This window comes from Peromyscus eremicus, chromosome 1 (assembly GCF_949786415.1).
Source record: "Peromyscus eremicus chromosome 1, PerEre_H2_v1, whole genome shotgun sequence".
Lineage (NCBI taxonomy): Eukaryota > Metazoa > Chordata > Mammalia > Rodentia > Cricetidae > Peromyscus > Peromyscus eremicus.
The window spans coordinates 78,146,794-78,170,202 of NC_081416.1; the positions used below are offsets into that span (position 1 = coordinate 78,146,794).

A 23,409-nucleotide genomic window follows, 5' to 3' on the forward strand; every position below is an offset into this window, starting at 1 on the left:
CAGCAGTTAGAGTGACTCAGAGGAAGATCCATCCAAAGGGCCACAATAAAACTTAACAGATGGTCCAGATCTTAAGACAGGCATTCGGTGATAGCATGTACTCATGCTATGCAAGGGAGGTGGTATCTGTAACATAAAAAGTGAGACCATGAGTAATGTTATAATTTTTGCTGAAGGTATAATTAAGAAGATAGTTAGGGTAGTTTTGTCCTTCTTGCAGAAAGCGATCAAGCAAGAAAAACCATCCAAAGAATCTCTGGCACACATTGCCACAAGTATTTGTAAGACTGATGATTTGTGTTACTGTTGTTGATAACAGGATGGAAGGCCATTCATTTTTTGGAAAAGCTTGATACTTTTTTTTTTATTGGCCAGCATAAGTTCAGAGTCATCTTTTCGATCTTCTCAATTACAACCTTGTCAGAAACATTAAAAGTTTAACATCATGATGCTGTGGGATGTTCTGTATGTTAAATGTGTTGCTCTGATTGGTTAATAAATAAAACACTGATTGACGAGTAGCCAGGCAGAAAGTATAGGTGGGACAAGGAGAGAAGAGAATTCTGGGAAGTGGAAGGCTGAGGCAGAGAGACGCTACCAGCCGCCACCATGAAAAGGGAAATGTAAGGTACCAGTAAGCCATGAGCCATGTGGCAACTTATAGACTAATAGATATTGGTTAATTTAAAATATAAGAAGTAGATAACAAGAATCCTGCTGCATCCATACAGCTTGTAAGCAATATAAGTCTCTGTGTGGTGTGTTTACTCGGTTGGGTCTAATTGGCTACGGGACTGGCAGGTGAGAGAAATTTCTCCTGACCGTGGGCCAGGCAGGACTGGAGAAAACTCCAGCTACATCATGATTTGCAAAATTTTTGTTTAGTAAGGTGAAATACAATTGTACAACTGGCTGAACCACGTATCAGTTCTGTAGAAGGATGAGGTAACTGTAATTAGCTGTTTGTTGCATCAGATTCATGTATAAGGAACAAACACCTGGGAGCTTTGTAAAGGAAGTCAGCTATACTCGGCATCTGATTGACAATTTAAAAGAGAAATAGAACCCTATAGAGTTAATTTTTATAGGGTTGTCCAGCAAAGTTTTAAGCTGTGAGTTTGATGATAGAGTATCTGGCAGCCTTCTTTAATCAGGGAACATGGGTAGTTGGGGTATGGACCCTGGAACTAGCTTTTAAAAGGAAGAATGAAAGCTAGGATAAAGCATGACCAAGTGAACTAGCATGCAGGTCCTATACCAGTCGGGTGTACCTATACCAGGCTTAGGTACAAGGTTCTCCTGTTCACCCATATGTCAGTTAGGGAGACACTGAGAGCACAGTGATTGCTATTTTCTTCTCTGTTGTTTAGCCACTTAGGATGTGGGTGCCGACTCTAAGATCTTCAACCAAACAAGAGAATCCATCCCCCTGTCATGTGAGACATAAGGAGTAATTCATCTTCCCTATAGATAAGGAGGAGGATTTCCCAGTCTGGCCTACATGCCAGAGCTGGTCAGGCTTCCACAGCTGGAGACAGGACCAGCAGACATCTAGCAGGTCTTATTTCCACATGCATCCTTATCCTGTAAGGAGGTTAGCATGAAACTTACTCAGGAGCCCTAATCAAAGAAAATGGTACTCTTCAAGCCTGTGTGTGTCTTGCCATGTAAGTATATTGTAATTTAACCTATTTCACTCAAGCATTTACTTTTCATAACCAGTTGTTAATATACATAATTTTGAATATTATTTTACATTGAACTAACTTCACATTTACTTTAAACTTGTTTAGAGTTACTTGCTTTAGACTTAATTTTGACAACATAGACAAAAGATTCTATAATGGGAGGTATAAATTGGTCCCTCCTTCTCTCTATAAATGAATTACATTTGTACTTAGGGTTACTACAAACACAGTTCTGAGCACATTAAACAATGTGATCATTTATAAAGAGACCAACCATTAAATTTTATGTCTTAATTATCTTTGTTTTAACAGTTTACTATAAATTAGTAATTCTCATAAGATTAGAATTTTATAACTTTACCCATGTTAAGATTTTTGAGCATTAAAAACTATAATTTTTGAATTGAAACTCTTTTAGTATCAAAAATAAACTTTAAACTATAAATGCAGTTCATGGAGAGATGGGGAACCTCATTTTCCTGATCCTTTTATAGCATATTTTTATGAAATATAGTTTTATGCAACTCAGTTTCTCCAAATAGTTAAAGCTTAACAAAGTTAGCAGAGACATAAGTTATTAGACATAAATCTTTTAAGTCAGTTTTGTTAGCATGATTAGACCATTATAACCTTAGGAATTTATTAACCTTAATCATCAGATACGTATCATCCTTAAGTCCCATCCTTCATAACCCTTGTATAACTTATTCAGATCTCCTGAGACTAGCTTTAAGCTTTATCTTCATCTATCTTTTTTCATTCTTAGGACAAAATTTTATTTCATCATACAAAATCTGTCCTTATCCAAAATATTTGAACCCTTTTATCGAATATAGTCTTATATTTTATATCTGTTTAAACATTTTTCTCAAACATACCAACTGTTTCTTTCTATTTAAGTCCAGTCAGAGCTGGTGGATTCTGTGTATCAAGAAGCCTCTCTTGGTCCAATGAGAGCTGGCAGATTCTGTGTCTCAGGAAGCCACTGGTGTCGTAGGGTGATGAATATTGGGGTAGGGCCTGGGTCTTGTAGATTGCTGGGTCCGATGGGGGGTTTTGGTGGGGGAGCCTGCCTGCAAGAGTCTTTCCTGCTGGCCAGCAACTAGGGTAGAGATGAATGGGGATTCCCAGGGACTAGTTGTATCCCAGGGCCTAGGTCCTAGAGGCAGGACTTGCTGGGTCAAAGAAGAGTCACTCAACTCTTGGTCCAATGAGAGCTGGCAGATTCCATGTCTCAAGAAGCTACTGGGGTGCAGAGGGATGAGTATTGGGATAAGGCGTGGAAACAACCTAGATGCCCCTCAACTAAAGAATGGATTAAGAAAATGTGGTACATATACACAATGGAGTACTACTCAGCAGAGAAAAACAGTGACATCATGAAATTTGCAGGCAAATGGATGGAACTAGAAAATATCATCCTGAGTGAGGTAACCCAGACTCAGAAGGACAAACATAGTATGTACTCACTCATAAGTGGATACTAGATGTAAAGCAAAGGATAACCAGTGTAGCTGGAGAATTTTTCTCCAGCTCCCACCGCCAAGTCCCGCCAGTCCCAGAGCCCACTTATAAAATAAACACACAGACTCTTACATTATTTAAACTGCTTGGCCATTAGCTCAGGCCTATCATTGTCTAGCTCTCACTCTTATATTCAGCCCATTTCTATTAATCTTTACTTTGCCACGTGGCTCGTGGCTTACCGGTACTTTACATCTTCCTTGTCCTGGCGGTGGCTCCAGCCGGTCTGTTTTTCCTTCCTCCTTCCTCAGTTCTCCTCTCTCCTTGTCCCGCCTATACTTCCTGCCTGGTCACTGGCCAATCAGTGCTTTATTTATATAGGGCGATATCCACAACAAACCAGACTACAACCCACAACTCCAGAGACGCTAGCTAACAAGGAAGACCCAAGGAGGGACACATGGATTGCCCTGGGAAGGGGAAATAGATGAGATCTCCATGAATAAACTGGAGATGAGGGGTGGGCAATGGAGGGTAGGGGATAGGGGATGAAAACATAAGGGAACAGGATGGTTGAGCTGGAACAAGGATGGAGTGGGAAAGCAATGAAAGAGATACCATGATAGAGGGAGACATCATAGGGATAGAGAGAAACCGGGTGCTAGGGAAGTTCCCCCAAATCCACAAGGATGACTCCAGCTTGGACTACTAGAAACAGCAGAGAGGGTGACTGAACTGAACTGGCTTACCCCAGTGATCAGATCAGTGAATACCCTAACTGTATCACAGAGCTTTTCTCCAGGAACTGATGGAAGCAGATGCATAGATCCACAGCCAGTCACTAGACAGAGCTCCAGGAGTCCAGTCAAAGAGAGAGAGAAGAGAGATGCTATGAGTAAGTGCATCAAGATCATGATGGGGAAACCTGCAGAGAAGACGAAACCAGACTAGTGGGAACTTATAAAAGTTGGATCATCGGCTGTGGAGCCTGCATGGGACTGGGCTATGCCCTCTGCATGGGGAGACAGTTGTGTAGCTTGAGCTGCTTGGGGGCCCCCCTGGTAGTAGGATCAGAATCCATCCCTGGTGTTCCAGCAGGTTTTTTGGAGCCCACTACCTATGATGGGACACCTCATGCAGCCTTGAGGCAGGGGGAAGGGTTTGGACTTGTCTCTATTGACTGTGCCTCCCCATAGGAGGCCTTGCCTTCTTGTAAGGGAATGGGGAGTGGGTTAAGAGGGGAGGCTGGGGGGTGCACGGGAGGAGGGAAGAGGGGAATCTTTGATTGGTGTATAAAATGAATGGAAAAATTTTCTTAATAATAATAAAAAAGAGTTGTATTCAAGCTATACACATGGTATGCTGTAGCAAATTATGATTACTGGTACATTGACTTTTAACTATCAACTTTTTTGTTCCAAGTTTTAAAATAACTCTTCTGAGCCGGGCGGTGGTGGCACACGCCTTTAATCCCAGCACTTGGGAGGCAGAGCCAGGTGGATCTCTGTGAGTTCGAGGCCAGCCTGGTCTACAAAGCGAGTTCCAGGAAAGGCGCAAAGCTACACAGAGAAACCCTGTCTCGAAAAACCAAAAAAAAAAAAAACAAAAAACAAAAAAAAAAAAACTCTTCTGTGCTTGGAATTTTTACAGCTTTTTGATATCTCCCCCAGTGTGGTCTTACAGATCCTGAGAGAGAAAGTTTGTTTCTGCAACAGTTTCAAAGATACCCATGACCTTCAATGAGGAAACATTTTTGTAAACAAGGGCCATAGGGGGAGTATTGAGAGAGATAAACATTTGTAGTTACACTTAACCATTTTAACTTTTATATGTAACTCTTTCTTGATTGCATTTTTTTAAACATCATGAGACATAACAGTAACAAACTCATCATTTGTTGTAAGAAAATTTTCCAAGGGGAAGTGTTAGGCAATATCTAGGGCCTTAACTCAGTATACACTACAGCTTCTCTGTTACTGTATAGGTGGACTCCCTGTCTATTCTCGGCTTTTAGCCTGTATACCATAATTTGTCCAGAAAACATTGAGGTCTTTCTTAGTTAGGGTTTATATTGCTGTGAAGAGACATCATGACCATGGCAACTCTTATAAAGGAAAACATTTAATTGGGAGTGACTTACAAAGGTTTAGTGCATTATCACCATGGCAGGACATGGTGGTGTGTAGGCAAACATAGTGCTGGAGAAGGAGCTGAGAATTCTACATGTTGATCTGTAGGCAGCAGAAGGAGTCTATCCCAAGGGGCATGGCTTGAGCATATATAAGAACTCAAGGCCTTCCTCCACAGTGACACACTTCCTCCTCCAACAAGGCCACACCTACTTCAACAAGGCCACACCTCCTAATAGTACCACTCCCTATGACAAAGCATTCAAAGACTTGAGTCTATAGGGGCCACACCTATTCAAAGCACCACAGGTCTCATCCAACTGGGGCCTAACTGCATATAACCATCTGGGAAGAGTGACTAGCTACTTTGATGAAGGTCCAATGACCTTGCCTAGCTCCTCCTTTTTTTTTTTTTAAGGAATATTAACATTTAACAAGTTCAGATGTAATTATTTTAAGCAGACACTGTAGTGGTATTTGCTCCACCCATGACCTTGGGCTAGGTGCTTCCTGCCTTTGTACATGACTTCTTAGAAGGGAAGGGAGAGGGGTCACATGGTCCATTTATTTATTTATCTATCTATCTATTTATTTATTTGCTTATTATCCTGGCATAATCAAACTCCAGATGACCTGGGAATTGAATCAGTCAGTGCTCTTAACTGCTGAGCCACCTCTCTGCTGACCCTTCCCTTATAAGAGGTCATGTACAAAGGCAGGTAGCACCACCTCCTTCAGGCCCTATAGCCCAAGGTCAAGGGTGGAGCAAGTACCACTATAAAAAACAGAGTTCTTACTGAGAGATTTTATACAGAGGTCTCCTTTTATCCTTTCCATGTGTGAGCTTCCTCTTAGCTAGTTTTATTCTAGACACCTTTCTACCACAAGATAGACAATAGAAGCCTCTATTGGAAATGCTTTGCATTTTGGTTGTTCTCAAGCACATGATACCTTTTTCCCTGGGCTGTTTTGTTTTCTCCTTCTTCCTGTTACAGAGTCAGAGGGCCAGCTTGATCTGGGATAGGGGCTTTGGAGCAAAATTTGAGATAACAATGCTTTGGTTTTAAGTTAGCAGGCCAACTCACAACTGCAGAGCCAGCTTTTCAGTGAAATAAAACGAGTGTGTGACAATTTCCCAATATTATCCACAACCTAAATACATTTGAGTCTCTGTGAGAGTGAACCCAGTGATGTACACATCCAGAACCAGTTTGTGTGTGTCTGCAGACGGAAGCAGACAACCTGAAAAGACTAACAAGTATTTTTCTCTTAAAAAGACATCGAGTTGCAGAATAATTTAAGTGCCTATAACCTAGAGTCCATCAAAAGAAAATTATACAAATAAAACATTTAAGACAACTCAGACATTTGTTGGTATCAGGCAGTCTTTCTTTCTAGTTTGTTCCATGTCTTTATAACTGAAAAGTATTAATAAAAGCAAGAGTGTCCACGCTTCCTGTGGCAAAGACAAAGATAGGCCAGAGGTATAAGGTAAGAAGTCCCAAGAACAGAAAGACTATCTTATTTCAGGCAAAGCAGGCATTAGTGCTCTGTGTAGTTTCTATCTCCATTTTCTCTCTGAGTCACAAAGCCAAGAGACTTCGGCACAGAGGAAACTGGCCTTGCATAGAAAAATTTGCCCTCTATCTGTGGTGATTCTGAGGTGGAGTTATGGACTCATCACCTGGCAAGGCTACCAGGATGCAGGAAGTCTCAGCAGGTATAACGAAGTGGGAGAGGATGCTAGACAGTTTGTAGCTCCCACTCTACAGCTCCTCCTATAGCCATTATTCAGCTTGCTTCACAGGCTGTCACGGCTGGGACATTATCTTTGTAGCTCACGTCTTACGGCATGGAGGAGTCCTTTGTGAGAGGAGGTGGAAATTAACTCAGTTTTGGCTCTCTGTACCATTGCAAGCAAGAGCTGAGTGGCAAGGATGAGAAGGGTTAAAATGAGTTGGGAATTATATGGAGAGAGGGGCCTCGTACCATTCCCCATTCCATTTTATGAAGTTATATGGATCAGTTTAGGTAATTAAAATCCAAAGATTCTAATTCAGACCAGTGATGGTGATTGCCTCATGTATATGACAGGCAGATTTGAAGCAAGAGCCACCCAAGTGTGACCCCTCTGAGGTCTCTCCCAAATGCAGTTCTTTCAGATTAGCCTGCAAACAGGCCTGGAAAGTAGGAGGAATATCCCCAGATTCTTATGTTTCCAGGAGCCACGATACCCGTCACTGGTGAAAAGTTCCTGGAACTTTCAATGGAACAAATCTCAAGACAAGACAGAGGGCGATTCCTAGAGCCCCCCAAATCTAACCAGGGCACTCCAGAGTTAGGTCTCATGAGTTACCTTCTTCAGATATTTTGACTGTGTTGGATATGGGGTCTGATCTAACGGAGAGTGGTCTCCCACCTAGAGGTCAGACTCTGTCAGAACGAAACTAGGGGAGAGGAGAAAAGGATGAAAATGAAGAGTGAAAGAAATGACTTCCTGAGACAGACAGATGGTCCTGCCAGGCCTACTCGGGGCTCAGGGCAGCAAGCAGATGAGAGCAAGGGAAGTCTGCGTGTGTGCGTGCGTGCGTGCGTGTGTGTGTGTGTGCGTGTCTGTGTGTGTGTGTGTGGTCTTGGCACCAGGTATTAGATTTCTGAGACAACACAGAGACAGAAAGCAGGAAAAGGACCAGAGTCTAAGCTCCCTAGAAGAGACTGTGTTTACTAACACACACATCAAGGGGCACCCTCTCTCCTGTGGGAAGTGAAGGAGTCTGCCTAGAGGGAAGGGAATACTTGGGAATATACGTGGGCGGGGGTTAGAGAACGGCAGGTTAAATACAGCTTCAGGGGGCTGCCCACGGGCCTGTAGTCTTCAATCCCTGCAAGTGTTTGTCCAGACACGGCCGTTTTATCTTTAGACTATGAGGACGTGAGTGATACCGAGTCATTGAGATAGGCAACGACAGTGAGGGCGGAAGAGCTGGAATTTCAGCATGGGCTGGGGGATGTCAGGAAGCCTTAGGAGAATGTAATATTCCTTGGTGAGAGTATGACTTCGTTCAAGGTCTATTCTGATACTCCCCATCAAGGGTCACGTAACTGAATGTGGGGATCCCAAAAAATTCGCAACAGTAAAAGATTTCTGAGACAGCAGTGACCAAAAATTTATTTCAATAATCAGACAGGTCATGAATATAAAGTGTTTCTGGCAGTGCTCATCCACGGTGCATCACTGCAGCCCTGTCTCTGAACAAAGGGCATGCACACTTTGCCCTGCATGTCATCATGCCACACAATACCAATGAAGGCTGCTAGAATCCCCTAAGCTCAAACTGCAACTGTGGTGCATAATAAAATGTGAAGTTTCCACTGTGCCTGCAAGGGTGCCTGCTCTTACAGAAGCAGGATGGTTTAGTTATGGAAAACAAGGGCTTGGAGTATTTTCTCTCATCATTCTCTAGTATGTCAGTGTCAAATCAGTGCATCTTTGGATTGTATTGTGTTAGAATGTTTGAATTTAAAAATTGCCGCTTGAGTTTGTGACTGGTTTCGTGAAACACTATTAAGTGGATTTGGTCTTAGGATGGAACAGAATTGCCAAGAGTTTCTAAAATAGCCTTAAACGACTCTTGCCATTTTCACTATGCGTTTCTATGAAGTGGCTTTCTCAGCAATGACAATTCCAGAATCAAAATACTGATCAACTCAGAATAGTAAAGATGGTCTGTGTCTCCAATATCAGTTATTTATCTGATTTAATTATCTATGTAAAAATAAACAGAATCATCCATCTCATTAGTGTGCAAGTTTGATTTCATTTTTAATAAATGATATTTTATATACATCAAAAATTGTTTTAAGTAACTTTTGTCATGCTTTATTATGAGTAGGTGTTTGATTTGATTTGTATATCTGTTTCATATACCTAAATACCCAGGGTTGTGCACAAATTTCACTAGTAGAAAGGAGTCATAAACAGAAAAATGTTAAGAAATTTGCCCTAAACACCTCATGGAAGTTTGAACCTCTGAGGTGTCTAGACAGATGGATGGGTAAAACACTGTGTGAGTGTGCTGATAAGACAAGTGAAGGTGTTGATACCAAGCCTGAGGCAGAGTGGAAGAAAATTATCCAAAGTAGAAATGCTAAGATGTGGTCTTTTGACTGGAAGAGAATGGGAGCCAAGATACACCCTTGACTTTCCAGGACTTGAGGGGAGCCCAGAAACCTTGTGAGATGAATATTATATCAAATATATATGATGTGAGAGGCATCTAGGACCTGTAATTCTAAAGACTTACTGTTTTAGTTTGCTGGGCATTTAAATTGTGGAGGAAATAATCTAGGTGACTTTTCTTGTGCTACATTGGTGGTTTACCAACTACCCCGGGACATCACACAGGCTGCATTTCAAGTCCTGGTACGACACTGACGAGATGAGGGATGATGAGACACAGCAGGGGTGGCTGGTCTTGACACTGTGTCATCTTGGTCCTCATCTGGAAGAGCCAGGTTGGGCCTAGCAATCATAGACTTGTCACATTTGATCACAAGGGTGGCCGCAGGTACTGCCTGTCAGCTGGGGGCCTACTTCCAACAGGGGTGTGTTCCAAGGCTTTCAGAGGCAAACAGCAAGGTGTACAATGGTGTTCCATTGATTAAGGAAGCCACAAGGATCTGCTTAAGGTTAAGTGACTGGATAATAGAGCCCATACTTTCATGAAAGCTTGTTCATGTCAGGTGGTAAACAAAAAGGCATAGGTCACATGGTAATTTCCTATCATTGTAGAAATTATCACAAATTTAGCAGCTTAGAGAAGCATATCTTTAATCCTACAGACAGTACCAGCTGGTGGAAATACAACACAGGCCACATCATCAATGTTAAAATTTTCAGGAGTTATTTGGTGAGTCAAATATACCAGTATTGGTACAATAAATAAACATTGACTTTAATAGTGTATTTTTTTAGCCCAACGTATCAGTGTTATCATTTTAACACAAAATCAATATAATAATTATTAGTATATTTTATAGGTTGTATAACAAAAATTCAAAATTTATTGTGTATATTTCATTTTCAGTACCTCTTAATTTGGGTTAGTGGCAATCAGATCATATAGCTATAAAGGAAGGTTGAAGGTATTTAGGCACTGATTATGAAGCATCTAACTAGGAGGCCAAGCTCACATACACAGTCAAACAACATTCTCCACTCCCAGACAGATGGTTTTAGTTTTAGACGGTATTTTCCCATCCTTTATCTTAGGGTACACTACACTTTGCTGAATAATCATTTAGGTTGAGAGAATGGGAGGCCTGATCATAAAATAATGTAGTCTGATTTTCAACAAAGTGTTCTATCTTAGCTAGGGTCTCTATTACTGTGATAAAACACCATGACCAGAAGCAACCTGGGAAGGAAAGGGTTTATTTCAGCTTACACTTCCACAGCACAATCCATCATGGAGGGAAGTCAGGGCAGGAACTCAAGTAGGGCAGGAACTTGGAGGCAGGAGCTGAAGCAGAGATCCTGGGGGAGTGCTGCTTAGGGCTTGCTCCTCTTAGCTTGCTCAGCCTGCTTATATCACCCAGGACTACCAACCCAGAGAAAGTGCCACCCACAGTGAGCTGGCCCTCCCACATCAGCTATTAATCCTGATGATACCCAACAGACTTGCCTACAGGTAATTCTTATAGAGACATTTTCTCAATTAACATCCCTTCTTTCCAGATATGTCTAGGCTTGTATCAAATTAACAAAAACCAAACAACACAGTTGACGACTTGTCAATTAGACACTCAAAGACATTACTTATTAAGCCATAACCTTTCCTTTCTTACTCATCTCCAAGATCTCATATTACTATCAATACCATAATATAAAACATTATAATTTTTAAAAGTCCCACAGTCTTGAAAAATTCAAACACCTTAAAAATTTAGTATCTTTAAAACTTCTCTCTAAAATAGCCGCAATCTCTTAACTGTGGGTTCTTGTAAAATAAAAAAAAAATTGTTACATATTTTCTAACTCTCAGAGGGAAGAATTAGGGTATAGTCATAATCAAATCAAAGCGAAACCAAATTCAATAGTAAAAATTTTCTGCTTGTCATCTGGGACCTACACAAGCTCTTCTGGGCTCCAGATGGCTCCATTTCTCCAGCTCTGCCATCAACAACACACACAGCATGTCTACACACTCAGGCAGGCTCCACTCCACACTTGGTGCTGTCCTTGTTTGTTATCCCAGGATACTGGTATTTCCCATACATTGGACTCTCTGCAACTGCACTCTACCTTCACCAATAGCTTCACCTGGGTTCTCTTCAGGGTGTCTGACTACGTGGGTGCCAAGCCTCAACTTCTCTCTATGACCCCTTCAAACCTGGGCTTCTGCTACAATGGAGCCTGCACCTTCACCAATGGCTTCTTCCAGCCTTTTACAGTGCCAAGGCTCAGCGGCTCTTCATGAACCTTTCGTGTTTTCAAAACCAGTTCCACCTAGGAGACTCTTACACATTACCACGTTCTCCTGCCAGCATGAAATGCAGCCTCTGGCCCCTCTGCACCACAGCGTCTATGTGCTGATGTTAAGGAGATAACTCCAGTTTATGATCCCCAGTGATTCTGATTTCTTCATCACAGCTGACTCTTCAGCCTCACCTGACCAGCACCAACTGTCTCAAGCAAGCAAAGGTTTCATTTTAGTGTTTCTGGAATCTTGTTAATCACAGCCAGTTCTTCAAGCTAGATGACCAGAACCACATATTCTTAATATAAACTATCACACAAATGGCCAGTAGAATTTTGCTTCCTTGTGAATCTCCACAACTCAGGCCTTCATCATCTGTATCAGTCTCAACATTCTTATCCTCCAAGCTTCCCAAAAACAGTTCACTCAGCACTGAGCACTCAGTGGCTTTTCTGGACCAAAGTGAAAATGCCACTCCCGCAAACACATGGTCAAGTCTGTCACAGCAATGCTCCATGATCCAGTATCAATTTCTGTCTTAATTAGGTTTCCAATTGCTGTGATAAAACATCATAACCAAAAGCAACTTAGGGAGGAAATGGTTTATTTCAGTTTACACTTTTCACATCACATTTTATCACCAAGGGAGGTCGGGGCAGGAACTTGGAGGCAGGAGTTGAAGCAGTAGTCACAGCAAACTGCTGCTTATTGACTTACTCCTCATGGCTTGTTCAGGCTGCTTTCTTATACCACCCAGAACCAGCTGCCTAGAAAAAGCACTTCTTATAATCAGCAGGACCCTTCCATCAGTCATCCATTAATCAACAATAACCCACAGACTTGCCTACAGGCCAATCTTATGGAGGCATTTTCTCAATTAATATTCCCTTTCTGGATATGTATAGGTTTATGTCAAGTTAACAAAACTCAACCAGCACATATTCAAAGCTGCTTGGTTTAAGCCAGCCTATTCACTTGGTTTTTTGTAGCTACAGACAGTGTTGGGGTAGATGACTGAGGTAGAAGATGGTGGACCAACTGTGAAGGATCTTGCTTTACTCTTTGATGCTGGCACTACATGTGTGCATCCCTACTCTCAAACCCCAGATCTGAAATGCTCCAAAATCTCAAACTTTTATAGCATCTACAGACTATACAAGTAGATAATTCCTTACCGCCAAACTTTCACTCATGCACAAAACGATTTTAAAATAGTGTATGAAATTGCCACATATATATAAAACACAAATTAATTTTGAATATAAACTTGAGCCTCACAATCAAGATATTCTATATAATATGTAGTATACAGTGCAAAACTATGTGTGATAGCAGTCCTGGTCCCAGGCATTTCAGATAAAGGATACTCAGCTCCCTTATTAGTCCACAAAGCACAAGGGCCAAGTCTTGCACACAGTAACCTGTTTTCTCACCAGATTCTTGGGGTGCCACAGAGCCTCTGAATGTCATGTAACTGACTGTAGCAAAGGAAGAGATGAGACCAGGAGGGCCAGTCTCCTTTTGCCCACTAACAGCATAAAGAATATTCTCTTTCTCTGCAGGTTCCTTCTCTTCTGGCTATTTAGAAAGACTCCCACACCCCATCCCTTTTCACCCAACATAAATGACATTTTCCTTGGTAAAGCTTTGCCAGCATCACCAATCACAGTCACCATTTTTTTTTTGTCATTCCAAATTCTTTTGTCTGTCTTCCATCTTCACCTTTAACACTGTTCTACCATGACAGTTTATTCATCTCTTTCTCCCTGATGTATCTTTACATCCTCCAAGGGAAAGACCATGCCATTCATCTCTTCCTTCTCTATGATTATCACAAGCCTACATCACAGTGAAGACTCGGTCATGAGCGCTGCTTTGGTTCATTGAATAGAAGAAACATTAATTGGCCCATATGGGAACATGAATGTGTGACCTTGGCTTTATCTATTCCCAGAGACAGCAGACAGAATTTGCATGCTTTTGTTGTTCTGGGTCAAAGAAGCCATAGGCAGTTCAAAGTACTAGGGGCTGAATACAGGGACATGTGACAATCCACCTCTTTAGCTAGATAAAGAAAACCTATTCATACATGGTGAGGAGGGAATCAATGGAGTTCCTGGCCCCTTTGCCTGTGACAATGGTCTTTCTGGGCAGCCTCTTAGAAGGTGATTAATGTGAGCTCCTGCTGAGAACTTCAAATTGATCTTGCCAAAGAAAATGTCATTTCTCTACTTGTCCTTTGAATTCAGAGAGAAAATATGGAACAGAAAGTTTCAAACAACCTGGAATATACACAAGATGTTTTCAAAGAAGGCACAGGATATAGACCATCCTGGGGTAAACACACGTGGGTCTGTCCTCCATCTTTAAGATTCATTTCATTATCACGTGGCCCCCACTTCCAGTTTCCTGGTGCTCTGTTGTTCTGCTTAACCAGGACACACCTGGTCCTTCACATGACACTCTGACCTCATGGGCAATTGATTCCACAGTTACAATGGCCTAGAGACATGTCAGCTTGCTGATGCTGTCTTCACTTCTGGGAAAGTAGAAGTGAATCCCATGTGGTCCCAGCTTCGTGTTATGATGGGAAAAACAGACAGAAAAAAAGATGAAATTACAACCTATGGTCAGAAATTCTGTAATAGGGATGCCTATGGAAGATGCTTATGATATAGAGGAAAGAGCATTCACTTTGTTCACTTATCCAACACACATTCATACACACACATCCACACATGCACACAAATACATGCAGGGGCCATGTGGTTTACCACGTTCGGATGGATATTTAGACTTATAACAGCCGAGACTGTTCAGAGATCTGAAGAGACAACTGAGTAACTGGGCTTGGGGGTCAGAGGACCAAGTAGCATCAACAAGGTTGCAGACTGAGTGAGAACTACACATAAAGCTTGGCAGGCTGCCTTATACAGTAATTTTGTGGATTTTTTTTGTTATTGTTGTTGTTGTTTTCCTAGATGAAAGGTTTGGGGCTCATGAATAACAAGATGTGATTTACACCTTTGAATAATCCTTCTGGCTTCTGAAGAATAGATTTGAATCAGGTTTAGAAGCAGAGAGATAAGCTGGAAAATAGTGGCTGTAGCTTAGTTGAGGAATAGTAGTGTGTTAGACTAGGAGGTGGCAGTACAGATAAAGAGATGTGAGCAAAGGATACACCCAGACACACAATAACACAGGGCAGGAAAGGTTATCGCAGAAGTGAGAAGCACAAGGGGTACAGGAGTGAAAAATGGTTGGGGATTTGTCTTCTCAGTCACCAGGAATAGCAGACTCACAGAGAAACATCACCACCATGACCATCACCATCATCACCATCATCTTTACCACACCACCCCCACCACTATCACAGTCATGTCATTACCATCACTACTGTGATCACCACCATCATCACCATAGTTGCTACCACTATCTGCATCATTACTTACCATAACTACCATCATCCTTTATCACTACCATCAGTCATATCACCACTACCAACTAGTGCCAGCAACCAGCACCATTCACCATGACCATCATTGCTATTGGTATGATCTTCATCATTTTCATTCTTAGTGCTATTGTACTGAATACTTGTTTTAGTTTGTAGTGAGCAATCATCAGTACTGACTCGTTAGAATTTCTTCTTTAGACTTGTGAATTTTGATTTCCCTGCCTATAAACACATATGTATTATTTGAAACCTTCTTTTCACTGTTCCATTAATAGCTACTAGATGGTCAGTCTCTAGATTGTGCCTGTTTATCCCCATTGTCCTTCCTACATTGCTCGGTAAGCAATTCTCAAATTCTTTTACAGTTTTGTAGGTTTCATCATGCCTTGGACACCCCCACCCTGCATTCTAATCATTGCTAAAACTTGGGTCATTTTGAGTGTTTGATTTTTCTTATTATGAACACCACAAGATCTTACAGAAAGTAACCAATAAGATTCAACTTTCCTCAACTCTTCTTAGGAAACTACATTCAGTCTTTACAGCATTGTCACAACTTGGGAACCCCAACATTATCTCATTCCCTCTCTATTCAGTTCCTCAGTGAAGACCCTCCAACCTTTACTTCAAAGAAAACTTCCATACAGCTCTTGAGCCCTCTTTTTTCTTCAGTATACAGTCTTTCTTTGGACCATTCTTTTCATGATTCCAACATATCCTTGTCATTCCTCAACTATCATAATCAATAACCAACTATTTACTCATTCTTCAATTCTTTATTAAGAGCTCACCATACAAAGCTGTCCTTTTGAAGGCTTTAAGCTCTTTTTGACTGGTGGTGGTATTGATGACATCCACCTGTGTGGTATTTCTCGTCAGCACTCTTTTGTTACTCCCACACAGGGCAGAATTTGAAGACTCCATTACTTATTTATCACATTGGATGAATAAGATACTGTCTAGGATCCCACTACATTCACATGTTTTTGAAGAACGTTATCTTCCAGCTGAGCTCATTTCAGAGTCTGTGAATTCCACGAGTAGTGTTGCATGCATCCTGTTAGGGTAATGTCTTCAGTTCCACAGACATTGGTTCTGCTTGTCCTGTATACTGACCACGATCTACAGGAAACTCTGATACTTTATTCACAGACATTGATCAGAGACACTATCCTACCCCACAGATGTGGTGATTTTTCTTTTACATACGCTTAGTATTTAAGGGCTGTTGTTGAAGGAGGGGACAGTTTACTCTTACTCTGGGGAGGACTAGATGTCCTTAGACCCATATGGTCATTTTTTTTTGTTTGTTTGGTTTTTTTTTTTTTTTTTTGGTTTTTCGAGACAGGGTTTCTCTGTGTAGCTTTGCGCCTTTCCTGGAACTCGCTTTGGAGACCAGGCTGGCCTCGAACTCACAGAGATCCGCCTGCCTCTGCCTCCCAAGTGCTGGGATTAAAGGTGTGCGCCACCACCGCCCGGCCCATATGGTCATTTTTGAGTCTGATTTTATTCTGATAGGGAAGGAAGGTCAAAACATGGGTTCTGAGCTCATTTCAGAGTCTGTGAATTCCTCAACACTTAAGGACTGAATAATTTTTGTCCTATTAAAATTCAGATTTGGTCAGAGTGATGGTGGCACATGCCTTTAACCCCAGCAGTTAGAAGGCAAAGGCAGGAAGTTCTCTAAGTTCTGAGTTCAAGGCCAGCCTGGACTACAGAGTGTGTTCTAAGACAGCCAGGACTACACAGAGAAACCTTGTCTTGAAAATCAACAACAAAACAAAAAATCAGATTTGGAGGGGTTGGAGTGATGACTTGGAGATAAAGTGTCCTTCCTGTTCTTGCAGAGCACCTGGGTTTGGTGCCCAGCACTCAGATGGCTGCTCATAGCCTTTTATAACTCTAGTTCTGGGGGATCTGACATCCTCTTCTGGCCTCAGTGGGCACCAGGCACATATATAGAGCACATACATACATGCAGGCAAACACAGGCATAACATTTTAAAAAATATATTGAAAAAAATAGAAAGAAATGCTTAACTCCCATCCCCTTAGTGATGATAATAAGAAGTGTAGTTTGGGGGAAATAACTGAGTCATGAGGGTAGAGCCCTCCCAGTTGGGATTACTGTTCACCCTTTCCACTATGTGAGAGTACAGAGAATTGGGCAGTCTTCAGTTTGGAGAAAGGCCCTCACTCCAGCCATCACTGGGGTCCTGAGAGTGGACATCCAGGTTTCAGAATGGCGGGTGATCAATGAGAACCTGTGTTTACAAGCAGCCTAGCCTAAGGGACTTCATTGTGGCAGAAACGTTTGCAAGGACTGGACTAACAAGATGCACAGAAAGACATGGCCTGGCAATAGCTAGGCACTGATGGGTTCTAGGGGATGGAGTCCTCTCAGTTTCCTAGATGGCTGACTCATTAGGACCACATCAACACAGGTGGCACCATCAACTACAGCCCTGCAAAGGCTCTGCTTTGTTAGCGGCTGGGTGCTGGTGGTGTCCAGGCTTGACTCTGAAAAGAATTATTTTATTTCTCACTTCCTCAATTTATATCTGCCCTGGGAAATTCTCAGTCCTGGCTCTCTAGGACTGAGGCAGAGAGTCAGGAATGTCCCTGACCACCTTCACAAACTTTTGCCTCTTAGATAGTCTCTGAACACAGTGGGTTTCAAGAAGCACATGTGTGTTTGTGTCCAGGTTGGGATGGTTGTCATTGTCTCGTTCATCATTTTTCTCTAATGCCTAGAAGAAAACAGCTTTCAATGCTACGCACATGGCCTGCAGCATCCTGCCTTTTCACATTCATGTCTGAGGAATTTTATTCCAATACTGTCATCATTATCGATTAAGTGTCTGCTCTGTGCATAATGACAACACTAATAGCCTGCATCTGCACAGTCCCTATAAACACTCAACTTTGCAAGGAAGCCCCAAGGTCATCACCTCCACCAGGCCCACCCTACTGGTTCCAGGCATTGATTTTGTCTTGTTGAATCTTCAAAATCATGTGAAGTATATTAGACTATTAATCCTAATTTAAAGATGGTGAAAGACAACATGAATGACTTACCCAAGGTCACACGAGAATAAATGACTGAGCTGACACTCAGACAATCGTCCTTGGAAAGTGACATAATATGATCAATATGACCACAACTTGCTGCCTCTGTGGCATGCATTCTTCTGCTTTCACTGGATACCAAACTTTCTCAAACATAATATAGTGTCATAACAAACATAGCAACATAAAACATAATCTTCCATTCAGCTCATCACACTGTAGAATGGTAAAATAGCTTGAACTCCACACAGTAGCTTTCTGGGTCTCACTGGGTCATGGTAAAGATCAGTTCAGTACTAGGGCAAGCCCCTGGGAGATTACTGGCCTGGGGTGAGGTCAGTATACACAGTTAATCTCTAATGGGCTTTTGTCCTCCAGTGAGCCTAGACCATTGAAAGGTGTCTGCCTGAGCCCAAGACAGGAAGAGAACTGCATCCCCTCTCCTGCTGGGGATGTCTTTCTGTATGCTGTGAATGTGTATTGCTCTGATTTGATTAATAAATAAAATGCTGATTGGTCAGTAGCCAAGCAGAAAGTATAGTATAGGCAGGATATGCAGAGAGGAGAATTCTGGGAACAGGAAGGCTGAGTCAGGAGTCACCAAACAGACATAGAGAAAGCAAAATGTGAAGGCATAACTGAGAAAAGGTACCTAGCCACATGGCTAAACATAAATAAGAATTAGGGGTTAGTTTAAATGTAAGAGCTAGTCAGTGGTAGGCCTGAGCTAATGGCCAAGCAGTTTTAATTAATATAAGCCTCTGTGTGTTTACTTGGGTCCAAGCAACTGCAGGGCCAGGTGGGACACAGGAAAACTTCAGCTACACTCTCCAGGTCTTGGCTCAGAACTAAAATACTCTACTTCTGCTAAATTCTGTTAGCTAGAGCAAGCCAAAAGGGTAGCCCAAATTCAAGGAAAAGTAGCATTACATCTCTCAATAGAGGAGGCTACAAAGTTCTTGTTAGATCTTCACATCCATGTTGACTGCACTATTATTATAATAGCCAATTACAAATAAGTTTAGGCATCTAATACCAAATTGATGGATAAATGAAATGATGGCCTGTATACACAATGGAGCTTTATTCATCATGAAGAATAAGGAAATGATGTCATTCTAATGAAAATGAATGCACATTTATATGATAAAATTTTGTTAGTGAGATTCCTGTTACTACAATAAGTTTCAGATAATTACATTTTAAAAGAAAGGCTCCTGGTTTGGGAGGTTTCAGCCCACGTTCAGAGTAGCCTATTGTCATGTGCCTCTGATGAGGCAGCACATCAAGCTGAGAACTCATGACCCAGTCAAACAATTAATATCATGAACCAAAGAAGAAAGGGAAAGAGGGGAGCTAGGCATGATGGTGAATGCCTTTAATCTCAGCACTTGGGAGGCAAGAGGATCTCTGGAAGTTTGAGGCCAGCCTGGTCTACATAAGGAGTCCCAGAACAAGCCCAGGCAGTTACACAGAGAAATCCTGTCTTGAAAAACCACAAACAGAGAAGAGGAGGGCGGGAATAGGGAGACTGGGTTTCCAGACCCGCCTTTGAGGGCACACTTCCATTGATATGAAGACCTCTCAATAGGGCTCATCTCAAACAGGACCTGCCGTGTCTTCTGATAGAAACATCCTGAAATTTTGAGGGACACATACACAAACCACTGTGATTAGATACTAATACTTAAAACTAACTCACATATAAGACTGAACCAATCTTCAAAGTCCCCACACATTTTTCTCTTTTAACCAAAGAGTAATCTTGAAGTTAAAAAAAAAAAGTTATTGATCACTCTGTTCCACTAAGTCTAGAAAAGCTGAAATTCAGAGAATACCATAGCTGCGTGGCTCACTGTAGTCTTAGCTGTGGTACTGTGACATGAGCTAAGCATACTTTCTGCTGCATTTGTTCATATTGCACACATATCTTAATGCCCTGCAAAGAGGTAACAGATACAGATGCTTCTTTATAGCAAAAAAAAAATATTGATTGTAATTGCAGTTTAGCTAGTTGCTGTGGGAAGACTGAGGTACATGGTATAAGCATATGAGGTATGCTTACCCACTAAGTGGCTTCAGGATGGCTCAGATGGTTTAGGGTATGATTTAAGTATGCCTCCATGACTTCAAACACTTATAACTTAATAAGACTTATACAATGTATTAGGGTTTCACTGATGTTATCCATTTACACTCCACAATTTGGGTTTATTACCCACAATCCTAATAAGACTCATAAGTCAGGAATCTTGTGGTTATGGCTAAATGCATCTAATTTAAGCTGGTATAGGCGAAACAAATACAAAAACCACGTGTTTGTTTACATGGTTAGGACACAGGTCCTCTCAGCTGCGCCTGTTGCTAATTTTGTAACAGCTCCCTCTCTCATTCCAAGTGTGCTTTCCTCCATTTGGATTTTAATTCACTAGTGGGGCCATTTTTTTTTTTTTGCAAGAAAAAAATCTACTGCAAAATCCAGGTTCAAAACTTAGTAGTTCAAGGAAAAGAGAACAAAGTATCATATTCCTGGTAGCTCTGGTAACATTCCAAGGACGACCCGTATTAGTTAGGCCTGAGTCATGAGTCCAGCTTCAACCAATCACCATGGTCAAAGACAAAGAACTCTGCTTAATCAGAACTGGATCCATGTTCCTGATGTTAGAGCCCTTCAGAAATATGAGAAATGGATGTACAAAACTCAGTTACTAGGTGCCAGCAGAAGCCAAAGGTGCTGAAAAGAGAGAGAACCTTAGATACCCACAATATCAGTGAGCAAAGACTCAGAATAATGGAGTCAGATCTCCAAAGTGGCACTTATAAGTAGTCCACCCATGTTGGCAGGTCCTGGTGGTGTTCTGATCAGTTATAGAGTGAAAACACCAGTCAAAATAGTTGCAATTATAATCATCATAGTAATATTGGCTTAAGTTCTAAGCCCTTCAATATTTTGTTTAATTTTATCTTGTTTTCTAATGTAGTGGGAATCAAACCTGGAGGTCCTCATATATGAGACAGGGTTCTGCTACTGAGCTACATCACAATTGCATATGAACTTACGTATCCTCACAGCAAGCTCAGCAGATGGACACTACTATTATCCCCCAAAACAAGAGGAAGACACTGGTTCTGGAGAGATTAACAGTACTTGTTTCTCTTGCAAACACCCTGAGTTCGGTTCCCAGCACCCACAAAAGGGCTCACAATCTGCTTTCACTCCCACTCCATTGGATTCTCTTCTGGCTTCCACAGACACCTGCACTCATGTACATCCAACCACACCCAAACACATTCACATACACATAATCAAAAAGAAAATAATCTAAAAATAAACTGCACAAGAAAAGTGTACCATTAGACCTTAAAACATAGCCAGACAAACACTTCTAAAGAGTATGAGTTACTGCTCAAATACATGCCTAGTAGGCAACATGCATCCCCAAACACCTCTCTATAAATTTATGGATTATGCTTGCTGTGAGGAGAACCAAGCTTAAATGAGTCCATTTATAAGCTATCTGGTGATGGGCCAAACTTTGGAAACAGTACATAGATGAGTCCTGGCCATGGTTGGGGTGAGGGGCTGGTTCTAAAGAAGCACAAAAGAAGTTGTGAGAGTGATGAAGTTTGGAATCTCTTTCACGGTGTTTGTTACCTGACGGAATGTTTGTCAAAACTCCTGGAAACATGTTGGATTTAATGTATTGGATTTAATGTACGCAAATTGTACCTTAGTAAAAATGGGGGAAAGCCTCAGAGACTGATCGTTCTTGGCCATGAACACATTAGTATCTATTCTCTTGAAAACTAGTGTTTTAATACATTTATCCTGTTGGGAGAATGCCTGTGGCTTTTTTGTTTTCTTTTCCCGAGATGAAAGCCATCAACTTTGGAATCCAGCTTTTCTAGGTCAGGGAGTGGCTCAGCCCACAGGGAGCACAACCTGTAGGCAAGTCAATTGAGCTTCCTTAGACTTACCCTTGCTGTTCTTTCTGGCTGCAACCTGGGGCTGATGGTGTTCTATCACCGGGCACTTGACTGAAAGAATTCTGCTATTGAGTCGTGTTGCCGATTGGCCAGCACATCTATGAACAATCTACAATCAAAAGTCCACCATCAATGAACGGAGCAGCTGACTCTGGGCTTTTTTGCCTTCATGTTGATTTCTTGGGCTTCCTTTCTCTGCACTGTATTATGACAGAGATTTTTCATGTGCAGTGGCTTGTATGACAACCAGACTCTTACTGGATTTGGCCAAGGCACAAAGCAGCATGCCAGTGGGTAGCAAGGAGAAAATTCAGGCCCTGTCCTTCTACTAGATTCAGATGGTTTCTGGGCAAAGGCTGTGCATCCACCTTGCTTTGGCCCTTTGGAAAGAGAAAGACCTGCCAAGAGTCTTTAGTACCACAGTCTTTCTGTCTCTCTCTGCCTCTCTCCTTCTTACTCTCATTCTCTCTCTTTCAGACTGGACAACAACTTCTTCTTGTTGCCTATATGGGTTGCCGTGTTGATCCTCCACTCCTCCATCATCTAGGCAAAACAATTCCTAGTGTTAGAGTCCTCCCTTTTCAGACACTTGAAGCCTTTTTATATTTTTCTGCTTAGAAACAGGCAAACTTATCTTTTCTGGGGTTTTCACTGGCCTTGGTTTCAAAACTGTGGCTATGATTCTTCTCTCACGTGTATCATGAGTTCACTGTGAGGTCTTGGCCGAGGTCATAAACAGCACCAATGCCTTCATTGTAAAGCTGTGCTGAGGGCTGAGAGCCTCTGTGGTGCTGGAGCCTTTCCCCAAGACCTGCTTTACTCGTTTTCATCTTCAGTCTTAGTAACATATTCCTCCAGCAGTGTCTGCTTATGTGATTTCCAGTGATTAAATGATCTGGATTGAATCCAGGCTGTGGCGATTGAGTGACCTGGCTGGGGAAGGCCTGGCAGCCTCATCATCCCACTCTGGACCAGGCAGCTAGCATCCATAGTCCATATCTTTAGGTTTGCCCTGTCCTGAAGTCATAGGCCCCACTCTTGGAGGAGTAGGGGCTACTCTACTCACACTCAAGGAAGCACACAGCCAGCAGAACCAGCCGACTCTACAGTTTGGAAATGGAGACCTCACCTGTCTG

General features: G+C 41.9%; 1 long non-coding RNA gene across 1 annotated transcript in view; it reads right to left on the bottom strand.

The window, feature by feature from the left end:
* Nucleotides 1-22,925, bottom strand: part of LOC131899669 (uncharacterized) — a 45,222-nt gene extending 22,297 nt beyond the window's left edge. The window contains exon 1 of the long non-coding RNA XR_009376112.1: nt 22,265-22,925. This is a non-coding gene — a long non-coding RNA (uncharacterized LOC131899669). The remainder of the gene's footprint in view (nt 1-22,264) is intronic.
* Between the last annotated feature and the right edge of the window lie 484 nt (nt 22,926-23,409).